This window comes from Indicator indicator, chromosome 24, assembly GCF_027791375.1.
Source record: "Indicator indicator isolate 239-I01 chromosome 24, UM_Iind_1.1, whole genome shotgun sequence".
NCBI lineage: Eukaryota > Metazoa > Chordata > Aves > Piciformes > Indicatoridae > Indicator > Indicator indicator.
In genome coordinates, this window is record NC_072033.1 from 7,333,275 (window position 1) to 7,346,559 (window position 13,285).

Genomic DNA, 13,285 nt, shown 5'->3' on the forward strand with positions numbered 1-13,285 from the left:
TATGAACCAGCTTTTTTTAAACAATTGAGGAGTGCTTTGGTACCACTGTTCCTGATGTATGAAATAAGTGAGGAAAGTGTTCAGCTAATGTTACATTTCATTCCCTAATCATAAATACAACTCTTCCTACATAATGGAGAAAGATTGATACTGATTTCTATCATCTCCCCAGTATTATGTAAACATCACTGTGTTATCACCAGAGATATGGCAAGAGCATAAGGTCAAAATGTCTGAAGTGTCTGCTAAATTCAGATGCCCTTGTTATCAGTTACCCATACTGAAACTTGCAGCCCATACCTCTTCGAGCTGTTGAGGACCAACAGATTTTGCTGACCTCATCTAAACTGTAGAAACCTATTGATGCCTAATATAAGCCCTGGGCATCCCAGCATTCTCAGAATTTGTGGTCTGAGTAATTCAGCTCTAGAGAAAGGAAAGAAAAATAAGAATAAAAGTTTACAGCCTCAATTCAGTCTGCTAAGTCAACAAGTGAATAGTTCTCTTAATCACTAATAATCCTGACAAGTCAGTCTGATCAATCAATGTCACACTGCATGACTATAATCCAATGAAAGCTATTATGGGCATTTTACTGCACAACTGACATTGACACCTCAAGATACAAACTCTATTGTGGGCCTGAGCTCTTAATATAAGGGCCAGAGCAAGCTGCAAGGGCTACTACATTCACTGAACTCAGCCTGGACTAGCAAAAGTTAAAAAAATAATGAAAATGGATGTTTGCCACTCCATCAAGGAGAGCAGGAATGAATTAATGGAAAGAACACTTTGAGGAGTTACAAAATATCAGTGACACAGTAACTTTTCCAGTAATTATTGCATTTTAGGTTGCTTATGAAACAAATTTCATTATTTAATATGAAACAGCTAAATTCAAATCTATCTCAGTTACATATAAATCAGTTTGCTAGCTACTCTTACAGCATTTTCTGTATTAGTGACAAAGAAAACAAGATAGTCTTGGTCTTCTGATCCTCTAAATTAAAAATGATTGAATGCATTGACTGGGTGAAACCCAAGCTGTTTTTTTTTCCCCTAAAAACTGAATAAAATTTATAGTTTTCAGGCATTCTGTCTGTGAAGACAGACTGGTTTAAAGCAACCTGTGCTTAGGGAGAATGAACTGGCAACAGAAATGGAAAAGCTGAAAAAAGTGGATAAAACCTGGTATTTTATAAATATGTATATCCCTTTTGTACTTCTGGAGGCACAATCTTATGATCAGAATTAAACCCAGGACCCTGAGTACTTGTAGACTTTAAAGGGCAGCTGATGTGCTTTGCAAGACTTGCTGCCTGTATAATTTTGGATTGTCACCAGCCAATCACCTTCCAAAATCCAGTTCTGGCCAGTTACAGCCTGGATAACTCAGCTCTGTCTGTTCCCTTTTTCTCAGCCTTTTGGCTAAGATTGTGTATATTTTACTAATATTTAACCTACCATTCTACATAAAATATCTCCTCCACTTCCAGTCTAGCCTTTCTATTTATTTCATCCACATGGCAAAATTACAAACCTTCTGAGACACTTCTCACTCCCTTGCTTTGTCTTGTATAACTTTCTATAAACAGAACCTCCATTTAGTCCTGGTGCACTATGACTCCACATTATCGCTCCCCAAACCTCTGAGAAAGAAACACATACAAATCAAAACATTCCCCTCCCCACAGACTGTTTCTTTTCCCTCTCTAGCCATAGTGGCTCTATTCCACTTCTCAGGTTCTTTATGAGAATATTGCAAAGGAATATTTGTGAAGGAAGTAGCTGTAGGAGGGAATAAAGTGATATTGGCGGATCTGACATTACAGGATTTCAACTCCCTGCCTGGATTGCTTCTAAGGAACCCAGGGCTAGAGTGAACATTGTAGAGGAACTGCACGGCTGCTCTTTGTCCTGACAGAAGGAAATCATCTCATCTTTATACTACCCCTTAGGGAATACCATTACATAACTCACTGTTTGGCCTACATTTCCCCGTCCCTGGCTCCATGCTGTTAACAGAAACATCACTGCTTCACAGCAGTTACTGACTCAAGAATAGAGTTGTAGACAGGGACACAGGACCTGTCATCTCAGGGAAGCCCTTTAATTCCTCTAAACAGTATCCAGACTCTAACCTGGCTACTTGTTCACTACCATATCATATGTGTTGTATCTTATACAAATTTCTTTCTAGACCTAGGGCATCAAGTAGGCTTGGCCTGCCATTCAATAATAGCTCCATCCCATTTTGGCAGGTTTCGTGCAGCTTTTCCTGCACAACTACATGTGGTGCTTATGTCATCCACTCTGCAGAATTCAGAGCAGCAGCACGAAAGTGATCAACTGCATGAGAAATTAATATAGCAGAGAAGTTTCTAGTAGGCATGTTCCATCAGACACCAGATGTATCTCCCCATTCAGCCTGAAATGTTCTCTCAGATACATTTTGCTTTGTTTACTAACCTTACAAATGATCTTCCTTTGTCATTTTGGTTTGGTTTTTTGTTTGTCTTGGGGTTTTGGGGTTTTTGTTGTTTTTTTAATTAAGGTCTTTCCATAAATAATATGTAATGCCCCTTATTAATAGGTGTAGCCCCCATTTTACAGCTGCGAAAACACAGGTACAGACGGATTAAATCTTGATCCCCACAAAGGAAATGACTGAATCAGGAGTTTTGAGTACTCTGGTTCAATACTCAAGAAATGGCTCAAGAACTATGTAACCTTATTTTTCAAATTCCTTCAAGTTTCTTTCGTTGATGAACAAATCTATTTCCATATGGTCCAATTTATTTAAAACACTTTTTAAAAGGGGAAATTAAACTCTGTCTGAAGCAAAATGTAACTGGGCTGTGAACCAAAACCTCAATTCGTATTTATGAGCAAATAAAATGTAATCTCTCCACAGACAAAAAGAGTTAACTAAAATACCAGTCCATACCATCACACCTCCAAAACTCAAACCCTACAGGATGGCATAAAGCCCGTCCTGCTCCTCTTACTTTTTCATCTGCTCCAGCCAGGCATTCACCTCCCAGGGGGTTCCTGGGTGTTTTCCGGTGTGAACATGTTTACCCCTGGATAAAAAGCTACCGCACCTCTTTGCGTCAGCATCCTGCCACGCCTGATGCTTACAGATGCCCGCAGCCTCTTAAGGAGCCTACCCCCTACTGGTGAACAGTCCCTCCATAGGTGACAAGCCCCTCTCTATAAGTGACAAACACCCCTCTATAGGTGACCTGCTCTCTTCTATAGTTGACATGCTCCCCTCCACAGGTGACAAATCCCCCCATAGGTGGCCTCCCTATAGGTGACTTGTCCCCTTTCCCAGTGCCCCACAGCTCTCACCTCCACAGGAGGTGCCGGTGCCTCTCCGCTGCCCAGCGCGTCTCGGACACCGTGTCTCAACCAGGTGCCCGAAGAGGCGTTACCGACGTGCCCCCGTCCCGTAGCTCCCGCCGCCGAGCAGGGCGGGGGTCGTGGCTCGCGCTCCGCCGGCGCCGCTCCGGTGCCGCCTCTCCCGTCCCGGAGCCGGGGCCAACACCCCGGCTGCCCCCGGGCGTCCCCGGCGGGATCGGCTTCGCGGTCGTCCGCGGCCAGGTGCTTCCTACCTGCCCTCCTTGCGGTGGGAGGTGCAGTGCGACTCCGCACCGCTCCCGCGGCGTCTGTCGGCGGCTCGGAGTGGCCGGGTCCGCCGGGAGGGCCCCGATTAGCCACCGCTTATCGCTGCTGCCTGTCACCCAGCTGGGCTCCGCTTCCAGGAACCCGCGGCTCGGGAGCGCTTGTCTGCTGCTGGATGCCGATCGCCCGGTCCCGCTCGCTGCCTCCCTTCCTCCCTCCCTCCGACCCCCCTCATCCTGGCAGGGGGGCTGGGAAAGTGCAGCGCAGCTCCAGCACATGCCGCGCCTGCGGTCACGGCCCGGACCCTCTGCTATTCATCACGGAGCATCCCAAGCGCCCCCTCACTTACTCCAGCCGGTTTATTCCAGGCCCCACCGCGCCGCAGGGCAATGACAAACTGGCTACATGCGCGGGGACACCCGCCCTTGCCCCCCGTTTATTCCTCTGTTTTCCGCCCCCTTGACACTTACCCTTCACTTCTTCTCAAGCACTTTCTTCCGTGCTCCGACTCCCTCCCCTCCCATCTTCCCCATCCAGTGCTCACCCCTCCTCTCTCCTTAAGCCTCGCTCTCTACCATCCCTTTTAAACCTTCCTCCTCTTATAACCCTCAGTCCTTCCTTCATCATCGTCTTTCTTTCTCTTATTGCCTCCTCCCATCCTAACCTCCCATAGGATCTCTATTAATGAAGACCTGTAATTTGCTGTCTTTGATCCTTTGTTAACCAAAGACTGCCCCAAGCCCTTTCTGCTGCACCCACTACTGACCTCCTTGTTGCTTCTTCAGGCAGGTACTGTTCCTGGAGAACAAGCTCCCTTCTGCGAGCTTTCCAGACACCTTGCAGATAATCCTACCAAAAAGATGTGAAAATGTGTTTAGAAAGCAGGCTGAAACCTTCCCCAGTTCCTTACCTCACCATAGGAACCCACACAATCAACCTTTTCTTTTGAACAATGCCTTGCCGGGCCTTTTGTAAACACCAACGCACCGGTGTGTTCCTGCCCTGGGCAGAGCACTTTGGTTTATGTGTCTCATCGCTCTTCCATCTTCCCGTTTGTCAGCACCATTTCCCCATAAGGTTAGCAACTGACCGACTGACAGCACACAGAGACAGACACTAGCCATGAGGAAAATTAGCTGACTGTACAGAATTTGGACATGGTCTTACAATAACTTTATTACTAATAGTGTTTGCTCCCCTCTTGACCATATTCAGCAACATCTAGGACACATACCAGACTCTTCCATCATGTTTCAGGAGGATAAATCACCAATTGAACTTCTGAAAGCACCCCTTGACCAGAGACTCCATACACTAACCTGTTAGGGCAGAGTTACTGTCTTCTTTTGCAGTACTTTGTGAAGCTGATTAGGATTTGTATTATTCTGTGTGGATGCTTAAAGGAAAGTCTTGAAAGAGGCAAGGGAAGATCCCTTGAACAGCTGAATATGTTTTTAAGAAGATGCATGAGGGAATTAACACACATGAAAGGGAGTGAAGAGACAAAAACAGATGGGTTGATGGAGTTGGCTGAGCAAACAATTCAAGCACTTTAGGGTTTATATATATTAGAAAGAATAGTGCTGAGATGCAAGTAAAAGTGGTTTCCACGGTGGATCTGGAAGCCAGTTGGGGCCTGAAGTGCCTTAAAAGACAATGGTGATATACCATGGAAAAGACAAGGCTCACAGCTGGAGTACTGAGCAAGACAAAGTAAGAAGATGCAAACACTTGGAGTTGTATAGGTAATTACAGGATCTAATAACAGCAACACTAGTATTGCTGGTATCTAGGGGCTTATGATCATTCACATCAACTGCCTGAAGAATTGCCCCTGGCAAGCACAACTGCAGCAGTTCAAGATGCAGCCAGCCACATGTCCTGCCTCTCTGCTCAGGTTTGCCAGTCTTAGAGGAGAGTCAGCAAAGCTGGATGTTTCCTTCAGCCTCATCCCATCAGCGTGAACAGTATCAGACCAACTCATGCAGCTCAGGACTACACTAAAACATGGTCTGTGAACTGCAGCAGTTTCAGTACAGACTCAGGTCTTTGCGTGCCAGCTCCATAGCAGGATGGAGCACACAGAGGCTATGTTAAAGCAGCTTAACTGGATTTGCAGGAGGCCATTTGTCAGAACACCAAATCTCTGTAGGAGCCATACACAACCACTTGACCAAAAAAAACCTTCACTGTTACTGTAATTTCCTCCTAAATATAAGACTTCTAATAAATTTCACAGACCAGACCCTCAGCTAATGCGAATGACCAAGGTTCCATTGCTCCCACTGCAGATGTCCCTATTTACTTCAGCTGAGGATTTGCCTTACGCATTTTTATTCCAGTTTATTTTTTATGATCTTCATTTGCTGTGTCTTCATCTGGTGTGTTTATGCGACTGGTCCTTGGTTTTCATTATTTTTAACTGCCTTTCAGATTATTTGCCCTATGGTTTTGTTCGCATTCTCTTTCTCCATGAAATTCAAATAAAACACTTGGCTACAATTTTCCCAAATTGAATACTGATGTTTAGTGCAGCTAATTATGTAGCAGGGGTTCAAAGCAAGTTCTATAACGTAACAATTTACATATTCTTGAAAACAATGGACACAAACTTATAAATTATTGTTACAAACTAGTTTCACATTCTTCTGGAATTTCCTTTAAAAATACATATGTTTAGTATTCGCACACATATGAAAAGCAATAAATGCTCCATTGCTGGCACCATGGTAATTTTCACAATAAAAAAACCCAAAACAACCCCAGACTCTGATGTCTCTCAGACCCAAAGGGACATTACAAAGAAATGCTAGTGTGCTTCTTCCAAGGATCTCAAAGTACTTCACAAAAGTACTCCACAAATTCAGCTACTCAACATCTATCAAGTAGTATGTCAATGGTATACAAAGATGGTCTTACAATGAAATATTCAGGACGGTTACAACAACATTACACATTTAGTGTTTCGGCCTCACCAGTGTTTTGGCACAATCAGACTAACAACAGTTTCATTGTTTAAATACTGAAGTAAGCAATTTTTGTTCCTGTTCTAAAAGAAGTGAACTACATACGGCAAACTCTGTGAGCAGACCAGACTTCTCGCAAAGATCCACACTAAACTGACTTTTTGAAAAGCTGCTATAAACCATAACTCTGGTTACAATAGTAATAGCTAATCACTCAGAGGGTAGGTCTATTACTAAGATCCTTTACACCAGGCTGACTGGGAGAAACCAATCCTTCTTCTTGCTGCTCTTAATGCAAGCAATATGTATGCAAACTCTTGTCTGTGTCTCCACTCCACCCCTTTTAATTTTGTATACTTTAATTTTAGAATGCTACTTAAATGTTACCAAATATGAAGTGATCTGCATAGAAGTAGTTCATTTGCCAAACTACCAATATATTGAGCAGGCACTTTCATTACTATAACACAACAAACTTCAGACCATGTTATAACAAACCATCCTCATATCAAGAGCATTTGCTCAGGGTTTCTGAGGATGTATTATAGTAAGATTAAGCTGTAATTACAGACAGCCAGAATTCTAAACACATGATTATTTTTGCTTCTTTGTGCATCTCTCCACATTGAAATTCAGAGTTCATGGTATTATCGCTCAGGAGGGAAACTAAGAGATGAGCCAATAGAAGCAAAAAATATCTTCTAAAAGCTGGGCACAACCAGGACTCATGGATTCAGCATTTCCAAATGTGACATACATGGAAAAAATTAATTGCTTTTCTACTCCGTTTAGCTTGTGCTTTTCCACTGCATTTAGTTTTGGACCTCTCGCTACAAGAAGGGTATTGAGATGCTGGAGCATGTCCAGAAAAGGCCAACGAGGCTGGTGAGGGGTCCTGTACACAAGTCCTGTGAGAAGCAGCTGAGGAAGCTGGGGTTGTTCAGCCTGGAGAAGGCTGAGGGAAGACCTCATGGCTCTCTATGGCTACCCGAAAGGAGGGTGTAGTGAGATGGAGGCCAGCCTCTTTTTTCAGGAAACAAGTGATAGGACAAGAGGAAATGAATTTAAGCTGCACCAGGGGAGGTTTAGATTACATATGGGGAACAATTTCTTCACCCAAAGGGTCATGGGGCACTGAAACAGGCTGCCCAGGGAGGTGGTGGAGTCACCATTCCTGAAGGTGTTTTAAAAGACGTCTGGATGAAGAGCTTAGGGACATGGTCTAAGTATTGTGTACAGGGAGATGTTAGGTTATGGTTGGGCTCGATGACCTTAAGGTCTTTTCCAACCAGGCAATTCTATGATTATAGTTTTACTCATCAACACTGCATCAGCACTACTTGGTTAATGATCAGTGATGTCCTGCTACTTTAGTGTATAAACTTCTGCCTGCTCAAACGCTGTAGTTTGACTTGTTTATGTGCACGGATAACAACACCGAGGGGTGAAAGCCTAAATTAATATTAATTGTCTACACAGAATAATTGTGTGGGGTGTTTTTAGCTTCCTAACTATGTTTTTATTAACTATTTAACGCTTCCCTAAGACGTTGCAAACTCCACCTCGCCATTTCAACCCGAACGGGCACGGAGAACGTTACACACGAATCCCAAACACAGGAAGGCTGCCTGTGGTCACTGCCCGGGTCGGTGTGGAGCAGACGCGGCCAATACAGCCAGCCCCGCCCGAGCCTGCGCTCGCCGCGCTCCCGGTGTCGTCCCGGTGCGCGGCGCGGGTGGGGCCGTGAGAGCGCGCTCAGCGTGAGCGGGCGGCGGACAGCGCCCCCTGCCGGGAGCAGTTGCCCTAGCGCGGGCTAGCTGCCCGGGGTGACCCGGGCGTCAGCGAGCCCCAGCCCCGTGACAAGCACCCGGTTACCGCCGAGAACCGGTGCTACGGCTGCACCGTAGCTGGAAGCAGCTACCCTCTGCGAAACCGATTCCTTTTCTCACAGACAGACAGGTCACAGAACCGCAGCATGTCCTGCGTTCACCTCCTCCCAACCGAGCCTGACCGGGCGGCAGGGCCAGCTGGGGACACACATTTGTTTGTGGCAATTCCAAAGCAGGCAGGCAGAGAAGGGCGGGAGCCCAGGAAAAGGGTTAAGTTAATCACAAGTTTTCCGCCACAGCACCTGCGGAAATATAGGGCAGGAGGGACCTGCTTACAAGAGTGGCAGAAAAAGTCGCTCTGAGTGATGTCAAAAGAGTGCTCAGGCATCACACCCTGGAGGAGAAGGGGACATACAGCCAACACGGTCCAACCGAGCCGTGAAGCACGGTGCTGTGTAACAGGAGCCGCGTGTTTATAAAAGATTAAACTGTTTTCGACCACAGTAGCTTGTTCGCTTTAAAGCTCAAACGTTATCATTGTTTGATAGGAAATTACCTTTAACGATGACAAAGCCTAATATTTTTCTTTATAAGCATAATGTGTGCAGTTATAAATAATTTTAAGATCTATCAGCCACAGTTCTGTATAAAAACGTTCCTTTGTAGGAAAAGGCACAAGTACTCATTATTCAGTATTACTGCAGCTTCCAGCCGCTGGCAGAGGGCATCGTTTCACTCACAGAGAGCGATAACGTGCCTCTGAGACAAGCTTAAAAGCAAAGTCTTTATTTCAAAAGGTTTATCAGGTGACACTTTTTATCTAATTCTCTAAGAACAGAGCAAAATTTAAATTCTAATCTGTACCAGGTGAAGTTTTGGAGCAATCATTACTTTGATCTGTCATAATTTTTCAAGTTCTATAATAGGAATACTCAGCGAGTACTGGAAAGATAAATAACGTTCACACACTACCTGGAGGAAAGAAACACTGAAGTGTTATCTATTGACCTATACACTCCAAGCATCAGCATGGTTTCTTTAGAACATTTTAGCCAAAGAGATAAATCATTAAACTCTACACGGGTGTGTCAGTGAGATGTCAGCTGTGACTAGTAGAACCATGTTTAAATAAAGAAGGATTTCAAGTAATCCAGAGTCATTGAACAGCAATAGATAACTAAATGAATGGGAAGAAAATACTTTAAAAGCTTTTGAGTTAGCAACCTCAGAGAGTACAAATTATTCGTTAATATTAACTTGTGACTTGTTAGGAAAGCGTTTTCAAAAAGCTTCAGCAGTTTATCATGACTAAAGCCCCTAACCCAGAAAAAAAATACAGAAATATTCTACTGCTAGGACAAAATGGCATGCCTTCTGAAAAGAACTTACAACACATCCTCCATTGAGGGTGTGATGTCAAAGCAAGCTGAAAGTCAAAAGGAAAAGCAAAAGTTACAGCAGAGGTGAGAAAACCTCAAATAATTCACCAGATTCTCTTACCTAATAAAGAAATAGTTTTGTAATGGTACCTTCTGGGTATTTCCTCAGCCTACCAAGCACATCAATCCCAGGAGTCTGAATCAGTAGTGGCTTTCCAAGAGCTCCATGTATGTTACACTCCCCATTCTGCAGTGTGACAGCTTTGGTATCCCTGATTACTGGGGTTGGGCCCAATGATCTCTGGAGGTCCCTTCCAACCCCTAACATTCTGTGATTACTGGGATATATTGCAGCTAGTCACTCCTCTCCACACAACTCTCCTACATCTGGACAAATTCCTAGGTATATACCTAAGTGCAATTTATGGGAACATTTTGGGTGAGTTTAAACATGTTTCCAGAACTGGATCAAGATTTACAAAACACGAGAAACAAATGTTTATTTGCCAGGTAGCTGGTTACAAAGACAGCTTTTGCCCACAAAGCTAAACAAATTAAAGCAAAAATACAAATGAAAAGAAAACCCTAGAACCCTAAGAAGCCATAAATATTTTATTGGAAAAGATCTCACAAATGAAAATTTAAAATAATTAATTTTATCACCAACAGCTAATATTGCATCCAAGTAAGAACTAGAGGTGCACTGATGAGGAATGGTGTGAAGAAAAGCTAATTAATTTGTTGACAGCCAAAGAAGAATCACAACACAGAAATTCTTCCATCTTAACTCTCTGGTTGCTTCTCTGGTCCATCCTATCTTTAACAGGTGAAGGGGGATTAGTTCTGCAGTTAACATTGTAAGTTATTTACTGAGTAAAACCATGATTTGAAGTGTACATTACTTTGGACTTCTGTGCCCCAGCTTCTTTGCAGCAGATATTTAAACCCAAGTGTTGCAGTTCTTTAGGTGTTTGGGTTTAGGTTTTATTGTGGTTTTATTTTGTTTTTTAATACAGAAACATTTCTCAAGCCTTCCCAGGTTCCTGTACAAAAAATGCAATGATAAAATCTAGCTGGCAAAGAAGAAGCAGTCCTTAGCTGGAAAGCACTTTTGAACTACACTCACACACTTGTACCTACAGAGCCATTATACTATTAGTAGAATTATATTGTACTGCTGATTCCTGCACAAGAAAAGCAACACACTTTTCTATCACTGCTTCAATGCCAAAAGTAATTTCATGGCTTTATAGTTTTAAACCAAATACATTAACTACTAAACTAACTACTGGTTCCCCCCTCCAAGAAAATAATAATAAAACAAATGCCCCCCAACCAAAATTAAAATCCAAAAAATCCCACAACTGTCATAATTTCATAGTAAGAAATGCATTTTTTAATTATACTCCTGTTATTTAAATATCAATATTATTAATAAATTAGCTCAACTGGGTCTACTTGATGAGTATGGGGTATACCTCATGGGGTCTACACTAGCAATGGGGTCTACTGGATGAGCTTTGCTCTTGTGTTTGTACAGCACTGTTGGTATGGATTGTGTTTCATCATGGAGATAAAACACAACAAATTACTCTTCTCAAATTCTTTAATGTCACATTTGTAAATTCACATATTCTGCTCCAAGATTTGGAGCATTAACAAAATGTTATGAAAGGCATTTCAAAGCATTCATGGGCACCTATAAATAGTGCTCTGTAATATTTATTTGCATTTCTGAACATCAGATGTGTTAGGTCACAAACTATTTGTCCACACCACTTGCTTATTAAGGGAAAGGTAAAAGCAATTTAAGGTCACTAGTCCCTAATATGCAAAAAATGCAGTTAACCAAGCATATGCACTACTTTGAAAACTCCCCTGTTTGTAGAGAAATGTAACTGGTATGCAAGATTAATATACCAAAATAGCAGAAGGTACCAAAACAAAAGCCTGTAAGTACAGGGTTTGTTTGTTTTTTTTTTAAAGCAAGCAGGAGAATGTATGCCATGACCTTCCTGTTGCCACACTGTAAAGTAAGGCTTCTCTTTTTCCCTTTATTTTGTTCTTCTTGTCAAAAATCACCTAACCATTCATCAGTTTCAATACAAGATGACAACCTACTGAATCTAACAATTACTCTTCTGAGCTAGGACTGACAGTGTAAAGAATAGTTTATGTCAAATATAAAACCAGTATAATCCACAAACTATACAAAAAAAGTTTACGTGGGTCATCAGTAACAGTCCAACATACACAGGCAGACATTTTCTCTGCTTTATTCTTGGAATTATTCTTTCAACTCCCAGGAGGGCTGAATGGGAAAGAAACATTATGGTAGAATCTCACTATACCTCATCATGGACTTAATGATGGAATTTCCACACCAAAACAAACAAAGAAAAAAAAAAAGCCTCCCAAAAAACCTTCACCAACAGTCCAGAGATTAGGAAACCTAACCTGTCTTTCAACTTCACAGAAGCTGGAACTGAACGTGCCATGAATAGTTTGATGAAGTCTGAATCAGGTTTTACAGAACTTGTGACTAAAATAGCTCTATAAGCTTGTGTTACAGCTGGAACAAAAAGCTTGCCTTTCTCCCTACCTTTATCTGAAATCAAATTATCACATTCCTTCCTCATACATCAGCCCCTTGTGATGAAAGCAAGCCAGTGATTAATACTTTTTATTAGGTTGGTTCCAGTGACTTGAAATGAATTTGCCTTCACTCCTTAAGCATGTTACCACACCCACTGCAGGGCATTCCAACCATGTCAGGAATGCACAACAGAAAAAAAAAATTATCTTAGATGATACTCCATAAATCTATAGCAATAAAATTAGCTGCATAACAGCTTCAAGCACAAATCGTCTTCAGGAAGTTCTTCCTCCCTTTCTCCAACAGAGAAGCCTTCAAAAGAGGCAAACCAACAGCTTTGAACTCCTGGAGAAGGCACTGTTCTCTGTCACTGGTACTCTCCTATGTGCGGTACTATACCTCATTAAGCAAAGCATGCTGTAGAAGACAGAAATGGAAAGCAGTCCAAACTCCTTTCCAATTCTGTAATTACAAAGTGACAGAATATGAGGTTTTATCCAAGTCTTGATCACATAGCTATAATCTATTTTATGTTACATCAGGATCACAGATTTTCTAAATTTACAGAGTAAATTCTCTATCTATCCTTTTGCAGTGTAAACCCCAAACATACTGAATAAAGCATGGGAAGACCTGAATTAGCCTAGACACTGTCTGACAGCAAACTATACTTAACAGTTAACAATATCCTCTGTACTAATTACAGCTTGTCTTGGCTTGAGTGATAGCTGCAATTTCTTTGCCTTTGGCATGATAGGAGTACAACAAAAAACATCACAGGCTTAAAAGTGATTCAGCACTGGATGTTGTTTTTTTAAATTACTGACTACCAACTGAGACTTGAGAACTGACTAGACCTACTTTGCCTCAATGCCAAGGCATCTCTGG

General features: G+C 42.4%; 1 protein-coding gene across 2 annotated transcripts in view; it reads right to left on the bottom strand.

Annotated features, from left to right (window-relative positions):
• RIPOR3 (RIPOR family member 3) overlaps nt 1-3,464 on the bottom strand; it is a 52,623-nt gene extending 49,159 nt beyond the window's left edge. For both annotated transcript variants that reach the window (XM_054392059.1, XM_054392058.1), the window contains exon 1: nt 3,355-3,464. The gene's annotated coding sequence lies outside the window, so the exon portion shown is untranslated. The remainder of the gene's footprint in view (nt 1-3,354) is intronic.
• Nucleotides 3,465-13,285: the final 9,821 nt, after the last annotated feature.